This window comes from Thermobia domestica, chromosome 6, assembly GCF_964235325.1.
Source record: "Thermobia domestica chromosome 6, izTheDome1.hap1.1, whole genome shotgun sequence".
Lineage (NCBI taxonomy): Eukaryota > Metazoa > Arthropoda > Insecta > Zygentoma > Lepismatidae > Thermobia > Thermobia domestica.
Genome location: NC_137459.1, coordinates 161,313,763 through 161,324,044, shown reverse-complemented (window position 1 = coordinate 161,324,044; position 10,282 = coordinate 161,313,763).

Genomic DNA, 10,282 nt, shown 5'->3' with positions numbered 1-10,282 from the left:
AGTTCTGTTATTAACAGTGTTATTCACATCATTTCAGTAAAAATGAATGTAATTAAAAAAATAGCTACCTGCATAGAAATTGAAAATTGATTGACAGTTGCAAGAAAGCCATTTGACATTGTAGCTGAAACGAAGATAAAACAAATTTACTTCGGTCTAATATCAAGTCATTTCACAACAAAATTTTATTCAGTTTTCCAGTATTTCACCTCCAACATGCTAAGGCTCGCAGTCAGGGGCGGCTTTAGGATTTTAATTTTGGGTAAGCCCGCTCCCTCGCGTATGGATACATATGCACATTTGATTAAATGACAATAGGAAATGACTTTTACAGTAGTGGTTGATGCTGTTTATTAAATAATTATTTACCATTAATACAAAAAGTGGAAAATAGATTTACTCTTTATTGTATCTTTTAGTGTTTACATATTTTTCAAAATTTTGGGGTAGACCCGTTCCTACCCGGCATACCAGATAAACCACCACTACTCGTAGTACTAAAAGGTGCCACAGTTCACATCCTCAAGACATGTTTGGCCATATATTAAGCAAACAATGCAAAGGTATGCGTAAGACGGCCCTTATCCCCGGTTATCTGACCTTTTGATTTGATTGAAACTACAAAAAACATACAAGTATTTCGATATTGATATCGATATTTTGTGTTGCTGCTATTTACATTGACAATATAAAATATGAAAATAGAAGTATATATGATACTATTGCATATAGTATCGAATTATGTATATAAGACAAATCAGCTGATAAGGTGATGCCCAAAAACGAGTTGTGATGTAGAACACTAACATTCTTTCTTAAGATTCGCCTTATGCATTATCTTGCATTGTTTGCTTAATATATGTCCAAACATGTCTTGAGGATGTGAACTGTGGCATCTTTTACGTACTGCGGCTCTTAGCATGTTTGATATGATCTACTGAAAAAGTGCATAAAATCTTGATATGAAATAATTTGATATTATACTGAATTAACTTTATTTTATGTTTGTTTCAGTTACAATGTCAAACGGCTTTCTTGCAACTCAGTCAATCAATTTTCCTTTTGCCCGCGGGTGTTTTTTTAAAAATACATTCGTCTTTACCAAAGTAGATGTGAATAACACTGCTGATAAAGAACTGTATCCTCTTCATTTTTCCGAGAAGAAGAAGAATAACATCTAAAATTAATGATGAAACTTGAAAAAATAGTTATTCTTCTTACAGCCTCTGTTAGAATTACCAAATTGATTAATACGAATGCAGGACAAAATTCAAGAAGACAAACCCAAAGGAAAATTCAGGCAAAACGGACTAAATTCGAGTGACAGAATCAAAGGTGCAGATTAATAAAATAATGATTATTATTTTCTTCAACTATTATGCATCTAAAATGTTATCTGAAATTCTTCACTTTACGCAAATAGCATTTAAAAGATGCTGATAACCCAATAAAAGACGTAAGATTGTTATAGTAAGTATATATTTTACATTTTGATCTTTGCTTTAAAAAAATCTTGATCAGTATTTCAGAATTTGAATAAATATTTATGCATTACTCAAAATATAAGACTGCTATATGCTACCACACAAGAACGACTTTTTGAAAATCAAATAGCATCACAGTTACTTTTCGTAATTAAAATGAATGGTCTTACTGTAATATGCTAAACGTATTTCAAATATATTAAAGTTATAATAAATAGGAATACCCAGAACTTTTCATATTGGTATGTTTGAAAGTAATTAAACCTTATCTGCCCTTTTATTTAACATTTTTTCGCATTTTACGAGTTTTCAGCATTTTAAAAGAAAGAAGAAGTTTTTTTTTTCCAGTTGAAAAAATGCAGATAACATTTTAGAATATGGGGGAAAATAATCATATAGGGTGTCCATTGATACATCCAATATATATTCCTTTGATTTTGTCCTTTGGATTTTGTCCTCGTCAGAATTTTCCTTGCATTTTGTCCGCTTGGACTTGATTCCCACGCTCGTTACTACAGCCATTTTACACATAGGTTCCTATCTGCATACAAACACGCTAGAAGTCAAGCTTTTCGGTGCTGCATTTCCGTAAAAAATTCCTCCTTGCATAGAATTCCCTGTCTCCAAAGATTAGACAGAACGGGAATTCCCGTTCTGCCTACAGGTAAGATCATTTAAAACATTTTCTACAGTCCTGGGGAGATTTAGGCAGACCGAGAATGAATCTTTTTAATATTGCATCCCCTAGTTTCCAAAATTTTAGCGGGTGTCCGAAAATTTTAGGGGGGTGCTGGGTTGGTGTTAGAGGGGTGTAGATAAATCACTGAGTGCAGTTTCATTCCCATAAATAGATGGGCGAGCCAAGGTGGTAACGCTTTCTCCTGGGACAGTGACATCAATTTAAGTGTAATAAAAAGGTATTAGCAGTGGGTATCAGGGATTATTTATTTATCGATTTAATGCCATCTAATATATGTAAAATAAAGAGTTTGTTTGTGTGTTTTTCTGTCTATTTGTGTGTGGCCTGGGGACCAGACGAATGGACGAATAGTTACCAAACTTTGGTCACGTGTACCTTGGTCCAGGCCCCAGATCGAGACGAAGCGGTTTTTTTCAAATTCGAAGCAGGGGGTTTCAGGGGGACGTTTACCGGAACATGTAAAAGCAGTAGAAAATGACCGATATTAGTGTCGAATTTATAGTTTTCGCAGTCTTTGAGATCAATGATGAAACTCCGATAGCACTAACTTCCAAATTCGCCCCATTCGACTGCGGGTCGGGGGTCCCCAGGGGGATATCGAGACATATAAAAGTAATCTAAAATGAACAATAATAGTGTCAAATCCATAGTTTTCGCGGTCGCTGAGATCAATGGTAACACTTCCATTAGCGATTACTTTTAAATTCAGCTGCCATTGTATGCGGGCCGGAGTCATCTGCGGGGGGTTACCAAGACATAAAAGTAATCCAAAATGACCAATATTAGTGTGAAATTCATAGTTTTCGTGGTCGTTGAGATGAACGGTGATACTCCAACTGGCGTTGACTTTCAAATGCAGCTGAAGTCCAGAGTCATTTTTTTTTTAATTCGAACCAGAGGGGTCTTAGGGGACGTTTGCCGGGATATGTAAAAATAATAGAAAATGACAGATATTTTTTGTTTCGTTGTTCAGTTTGTTTACATAGATATTTTTTTCTGACTCATGCGAAGAATGGGCATTTCAGCTAGTTAACACATAAGAATGCGACGAGAGATTAGGTGTTGATACAAATGAACTGCTGTACACATAACTTAAGGACAAATGATGTTATCTAAGACGAGGATGTAAATTCTGCTCTGGGTCTACTCAGAGCGGGTTGAGACAATGGAGCTCTGTTAGTGAGAACAAAGGAGTGTAAGAATGAAATTATGCGCAATAGATGTGCGGATGGTGATGCTAATGATGTTGGTTGTAGAGATGAGTGGCCTGATCACGTTCATGGAGTGCAAGAAAATGATCGACTGGTGAATATGCAAACGTGGCACAGGTAAAGTCTGATCTAATAATTCATCGAATCGAAGGATCGGGTGAGCGGCGTTGATACGGTGTTGAATGTAGCAACAGTGGAGACGGTAGAGATGCTCTAAAAGATTAGGAATAGTTGTACGGTAATAGACTTCTTATGTTGAAGTACATGCAGCTGGTGGGTAGGCAAGGTGCAAGCTATGACGTTTGAGGACCTGTAATCTGTCATAGAACTTTGGCGGAGCGGATAACCAGACGAAATGTCTATGTTTAAGAGTAGGACGAACAAAGACCTTGTACATTGGCAGTGGTGTCGTGGCGCCCGCAGCGCCGGACCGCTGGTGGTGGTGTGTTAGGTCGGTCTCCATACTACGTCAGGCGCAGTGGAACAGCAGTGTCCAGTGGCTACAGCAGACGGAGGTAGTGTAAAATGGGAGACCTCTCAGATTTTCAAAGAGGGCAAATTGTTGGTGCGCGGTTATGTGGAGTGAGTGTGACGGCAGTGGCTACTGTATTAGGTGTGTCGCGTGGGACAGTGTCGAAGGTGATGACGTCCTACACAACACACGGGAAAACCACATCGGGGAACGGAACAGTGGGCGGATGAAAATCATGAGTGACAGGTTACGCCGGGTATTAGAGCGCATTGTCACGCAGAACCGTCGTGCCACTGCGGAGCAAGTGACGGAGGAACTCAATCAGCACCTCTCCCACCCTGTTTCGACAATCACAGTCCGCCGCGAATTACATGACATGAACTTACGGGGTCGTGTTGCACGGGACAAACCGCTCATCAGCTACCATAACGCTTTCGCATGCCGCAAATGGTGCCGCGACCATGCAACTTGGACCGTTGAGGACTGGAAACGTGTGATATGGTCGGATGAGTCATCCTTCACCCTATTCCCAACCACGGGCCGTCTTTATGTGTGGAGAACGCCTAAAGAAGCTTATGATCTGCAGTGTCTCCGCCCAACTGTGAAACATGGCGGCGGCTCGGTGATGCTGTCGGCCGCCATATCATGGTTTTCATTGGGTCCTGTGGTCACACTTAGCGGACGAATCACTGCCAACGATTATGTCGCAATTTTAGGAGACCACTTGCATTCTATGGTCCAGATGTTGTTCCCGGACAATGACGCCATCTTCCAGGATGACAATGGACCCATTCACGCAGCTGGCGTTGTTGCAGCGTGGTTTGAGGAACATTGGGATGAAGTTCAACACCTCCCCTGGCCCGCCCAATCCCCAGATCTCAACATAATTGAACATCTGTGGTCCGTCTTGGAAACACGACTCCGGCGACGATTTCCACCTCCATCCTCTCTCACAGAACTGGCCAATGCTCTGCAAGAGGAATGGTGTAATATTAGACTTGCTACCATTCACGACCTCTATGCCTCCATCCCACGTCGCATCAAGGCTGTTCTGAAGGCGAAAGGTGGCCCGATACCATATTAATCTGGTAAGTTGCAATTTCGTTCAGGTGTTTCCATTTTTCTGATCACCATCTGTATAATTGCTGAGCGGTGGTGAAGAAAATTGGAGGTAAGTCGTACGTAAGTTAGAGGTAAAATGCTAAGTAATTTGAAGAGAAGATCCTAAAGCCAAACAGTATCGAATGCTCTCTCAATTTCAAATGAAAATAAAACAACATGCAGTCGTTTATTGTAATGGCTAATTAGATAGCTTGACAACTTTAAAAGTTGATCAGCTGTGCTCAATGAAAGTCGAAAGCCAGCTTGAGTAGATGGTAGAGTAGGATGAGTGAGTAAGTATAAGAGGACGCGGTTTACGAGAATGCGTTCTAGGGTCTTCATTTTAAGTATGCCTTTTTATTTTTTAAAGTGCAATTTCATTCACATTTGAGGATGGGCGGGCGCAGAAGGTAACACCTTTCGGGCCATGAGTATTTATTCATTTGTAGTTTTCATCGGAAAATGGGTAACAGGATTTATTTATTGCTTTTGGCTGTTTACAATAAACATTACAAAATACAATAATAGAGAACAGTACAAATAAGACAAGAAAATGCTTCTTACAACAAGCAGTGAAGCGCTGAAGTGCTAAAAGGGCTTCTTGACTCTATCTTTAAAGAATTTACCTCCGTAGTTTAAAGGTTAATAGTTCAGAAAAGAAATCCGTGAGAATGGTAAATTTGCTGACCAAATCTGTTGCGGCTTTTAGCTTTTGCATGTAGGTGCGTAGTGTGTGTACTATGTTCGTCAGGTTTAAATCTTTCAGAAGTTGAAAAAGTTTTTCAATATTTTGGATTATGTCTGTAGAAGGTGAGTTATCATCACGAGACGTATTTTGTGTTGAAGCTGCGATAGTGCGTGATATTGAAGGCATTGAAGTGGATGTAGCAGTTGTGTCTTGAAGATGTGTTGAATGTGAAATTGTGCTCGCTGGTGTTGTTTTCCTTTTGGCTTCTGGAACCATGCAAATATAATAGAAAGAAATCGGAACTTCCAGGAAATGTTAATTTATGTGTGTTTACAAGTCATTGAGTCCATAGAGGTTAAAGCAACGTTAATATGCACTCAAACAGATACTTCTTACAAATATTTCTTCATGCTTTAATTTTACTCGTGTGCTTCTATCAATCAAATGGCTGATCACGGCAATCCACATTGTGAGAGATTCTTTGCTCTCTGATGCTAGCTGAAGTCTAGGTGACGATTCAGGTGCCTTTGCTTCCAAATAGTTGAGTTACGTAAGGGCTCTCAAAGACGGTGACGCTTTAAAAGAAAAAAAGTTTCCTCATAAATTATATCAAAGCAAGACATCCAGTCAGTCCCACAGATGTGTCAGCTTAAGTTAGACAAGTATGAAAGTAGACTACACTTGAAGAAGTTTAGTGAGATTTCAAGCATATTTATCTGGGAAGTAAAAAATCTTAATTGTTGATTGATTGGGAATTTAACGTTTCGTTTTCTGTGTGGAAACTGTAGGAAACTTATTAGCCCACTAAATTTAGGCCAAAAATAGTGTGGATGTGACACAAATTCATAATTAGCTGAAATTTGCAGGATAATCTCCTAGAGATGTGTAGAACGAATTCTGAAAAGTCCCCTAATTTTCAATGTCCGCTTCCATCCAAAATTGCGCATCAAAAATGGCGGCCAAGCTCTACGCGTCCTAAGTGATGTTTTCCTCCATATCTCAGTCGAAAAATAGAGTTATGCCAACATCTGCCACGAGCAATACATTGTTGATCAGGAACGAAAGTGTAGTACTCAATCCTTCTTATCAGTTTATCAGGACTGCTGCTGTGCTCAAGCCAAATGAAAATTTACGAGTTCATAAATATGAACTAGCTGCTCAACAGCCCTCGCTCTTTGATTAGGTGTCCTTGAGGAAGAATGCAAAATCGGCTTTAGCAGCTATCATTGAACGAGTTCAGCTATGTGTTAAAGAACCATCAACATACTCCTCCATTCAGCGGCGCAAATCTGTCTTCAACATTGAGGGGGACGGGTAAGACCATTCCCATAATCTACTTTTTTAAGCGATGGCCAAAATATTTGAAAAACGATGTTGTGGAGTTGATTTTGAGTTTAACGTCCCGTTCAGCAGCGAGGCTATATGAGACATGGACCTACTGATTAACTTGGAATCCGAACCACATGAGCTCCCGCCGGGAATTGAACCCGGGCTTTACGATGTTGTGGAAGATCAGGGGATCAGAATTGTCTTCAACGTTCGGAGGCGCGCAGATTTGAGGCTTATTCTGGGACGACATCAATTTCATGTCACTTTCCTTTGTGACAATTGGACAAAAATAATCACATTTCTCCCCAAAAACACATTTCAAATCAAATTATTGGGGGGACAGTCCCCCAGTTCCAAAATTGGAGGGATATGTACCCCTCATCCCCCTGGGATTTGCGCCACTGCCTCAATTGAAGATGGAGGATTTCTTCTGCACACATTGGGTTGGAGTGAATCTCACACCTACAGAGAAATAAGCCTAAAATATGCTAGATCTCTGTAGAGACACTTCTCTCTATGTAAGGCAATGGTTTCTATACCTGCACTTTGTCAACTAAAAGTGTAGAGAGGCAGAGAAGGATGATGTCAAAAATGTCTGCGACTATTGCCTTTGACAAAAATATAGTGGCAACGACTAAACAAGATTATTTTGCGAAATTTCGAGAACAAATCAAGACTAATTTAAATGATGATGGGCTATTTCCAATCTGAAGAAATAACTTGTTATGCAAGCGGTTGGAGACGCAGATACACTAATCTGCTCAACTGTAATAAATGCAAGTCAGACTAGTGCCAGATCAATTGCAGTAATAAGGTACTGATACAGATCTGCTTATAATTCTAATTGACCGAGGTATCCCAGAAACATCACTGTACATCTTACGATCCCAATCAACTAACTACTATGAAAAATGCTACTACGTAAGCACAAAACAAGAAGCTCTGGAGTCGACGAACGACGTCCTTCTCTTCCTGCACGCAGCCACTGGATGTGACACTATGTCCGCAATATACAAAAAGGGAAAGTCTACAGCTTTCAAGTTGATAAGGCAAAATAACGAAAATGACGAACTGTGTTCTTTGATTTGACAGTTCAACATTTTTCAACTTGATCACCAAAATGTAACTGAAATTGGAGAAACATTTCTGAAACATCCGACACAATAAGGAAATAACCAAAACTCTTTCTTCCAAATTTAAATTAGCGACTCTTCCACCAAGTGCAGCAGATTCACAACATTCACTTCGGGTTTATATTCAAGTTCAGCAATGGTTAGGGAACAACCTGGACCCTACTAAATGGAGATGGTTCATGAAGGAAAGAAGATTGAACCCAGTGTCTTTAACGCTCCCCGCAGCTTCCGAGGAACTTCTAGAACTAATATCTTGTGACTACAAAATAACTGCAAGAAGTAACTCTGACGAAACGTGCCAATTAAAAACAGGCAGACATGCAGTGTTCCAAGTTTTGTATCTCTTGCATAGGAGATATCTGTAAAAATTCAGCTCCTCCATCTTACGGTTTCGATTATGATGATGATGATGGATGAATGACCAATATTTTTCGTGTATGAATTGTAAAAGAGAATCCTACAAGAAACATTTAAGTACATTTTATCTCGATTTATAAATATACCCAACTTATAAATTCAGCTAAAACTTAAAAGCACAAAAATGTTGCCTTTCGGCATCAATTAAGCTAATACATACAAACATGGAATTGCTTTATTGGTATCACTATTTATTTGATTTTCTTAGCATTGAATATTTTTGTAGAATTTCATGATTTTTAATTGTAATATATACATTCAAGTATAATAAAATTATTTTTCCCTTCTTTTTAGATTACTTCACTACCTTCATTCGTTTCTTGCTGTTGTTTGCAATAAAAATCAAGAGGTAAAAAAATAATATATTTCTTATATAATATTTAATGTTGGAGACATATGACTTTTATTTTTCATGGAAGACCACAGAATGAAATCAATATTATTAGTTGATTATTAACCATGTCTACATTATATCGCTTTTAAAGTTTAATTGAAAACAAACAGTAGACAACAAATACAGTTTTTAGCTAAGAACTGAAGTCAGTGCAGAGCTTTTCTCGTATTAGATTAATTGTTATTTTATATTTGGACCGACCGGAAGACAAATGGCGTATTATTAAATCATGTTTTATATACTAACTTTGGAAGGCATTTATGAAATTTATCAAGTTATGTTAGGATTCCTTTTCACAACTACGCTATATGAGACATGGACCTAAAGTGTAATTTAACTTTTTTTTTCGTTGGGATCCGGGTTAGGTTTTTTATGCTAAAGACAAATACATTATCTGATTATTAAAAATTGTTTTTTTAAGTTTTTTGTGCAACAACTAGACTATATGAGACGGGGACCTACTAATTAACATGTGATCCGAAGCACATGAGATTTTGCCGAAAATCAAACACAGGTATCCCACTCCAAAGGGGTGCACGATAACCGACAAGTCACGAGGAAACTATATGAAATTCAGTGTTTTACAGAAGGTTAAGACTGAGTTATGAATTATTATAGGGTGATATTAGATTTATTTATCTTGTTACGTTTGAGCAATATTGTCCCTCAGCGAGCGTGCTATTTGTGGAAAGATACAAAGTGGTGTTTGTTTGTATGTATGTTGGCTACCATTTGAGCATTTATTTGTTGTGTATGAATGAATGAAGGAAGGAAATCTTTATATTATTATTATTATTATTATTATTATTATTATTATTATTATTATTATTATTATTATTATTATTATTATTATTATTATTATTTCGTGGAAATGGTAGATGTTAGAATCCTAGTTAAACCTTTTATGTGGTTGCTATGTTGTTCGAACAAAATAAATCATAATATTTAGTGAGTTCAACAGAAAGACTAATCGATTGTATCTTGTTGATGCGATTTTTCTTCTACATTTGGTCTTCCTGTTGGTGCTTTTTGCATGTATTGACAGAATGATTTAATTAGATTGCTGAATAAGATTGTACTTATTAGCTTAAGAACATTATTTTCTCACTTTTCCAAATAGATGTGTTTGCTAAACAGATTTGGTTTGCTTTTTCTATAATATGATATCGTAATCTTAATTTTGATTGATTTATGTATTATAGTAGAATTATTATTATTCACACTTTTAGTAATGTTATTGGGAAAAATGAAATCTTTAGTTCCCACGATTATATTGATTATATTAGATCAAATTATAATGAAAGTAGGAAGGATTACCCCCGAGAAAATGTAGCAGCATGATGTTTGTGGAAG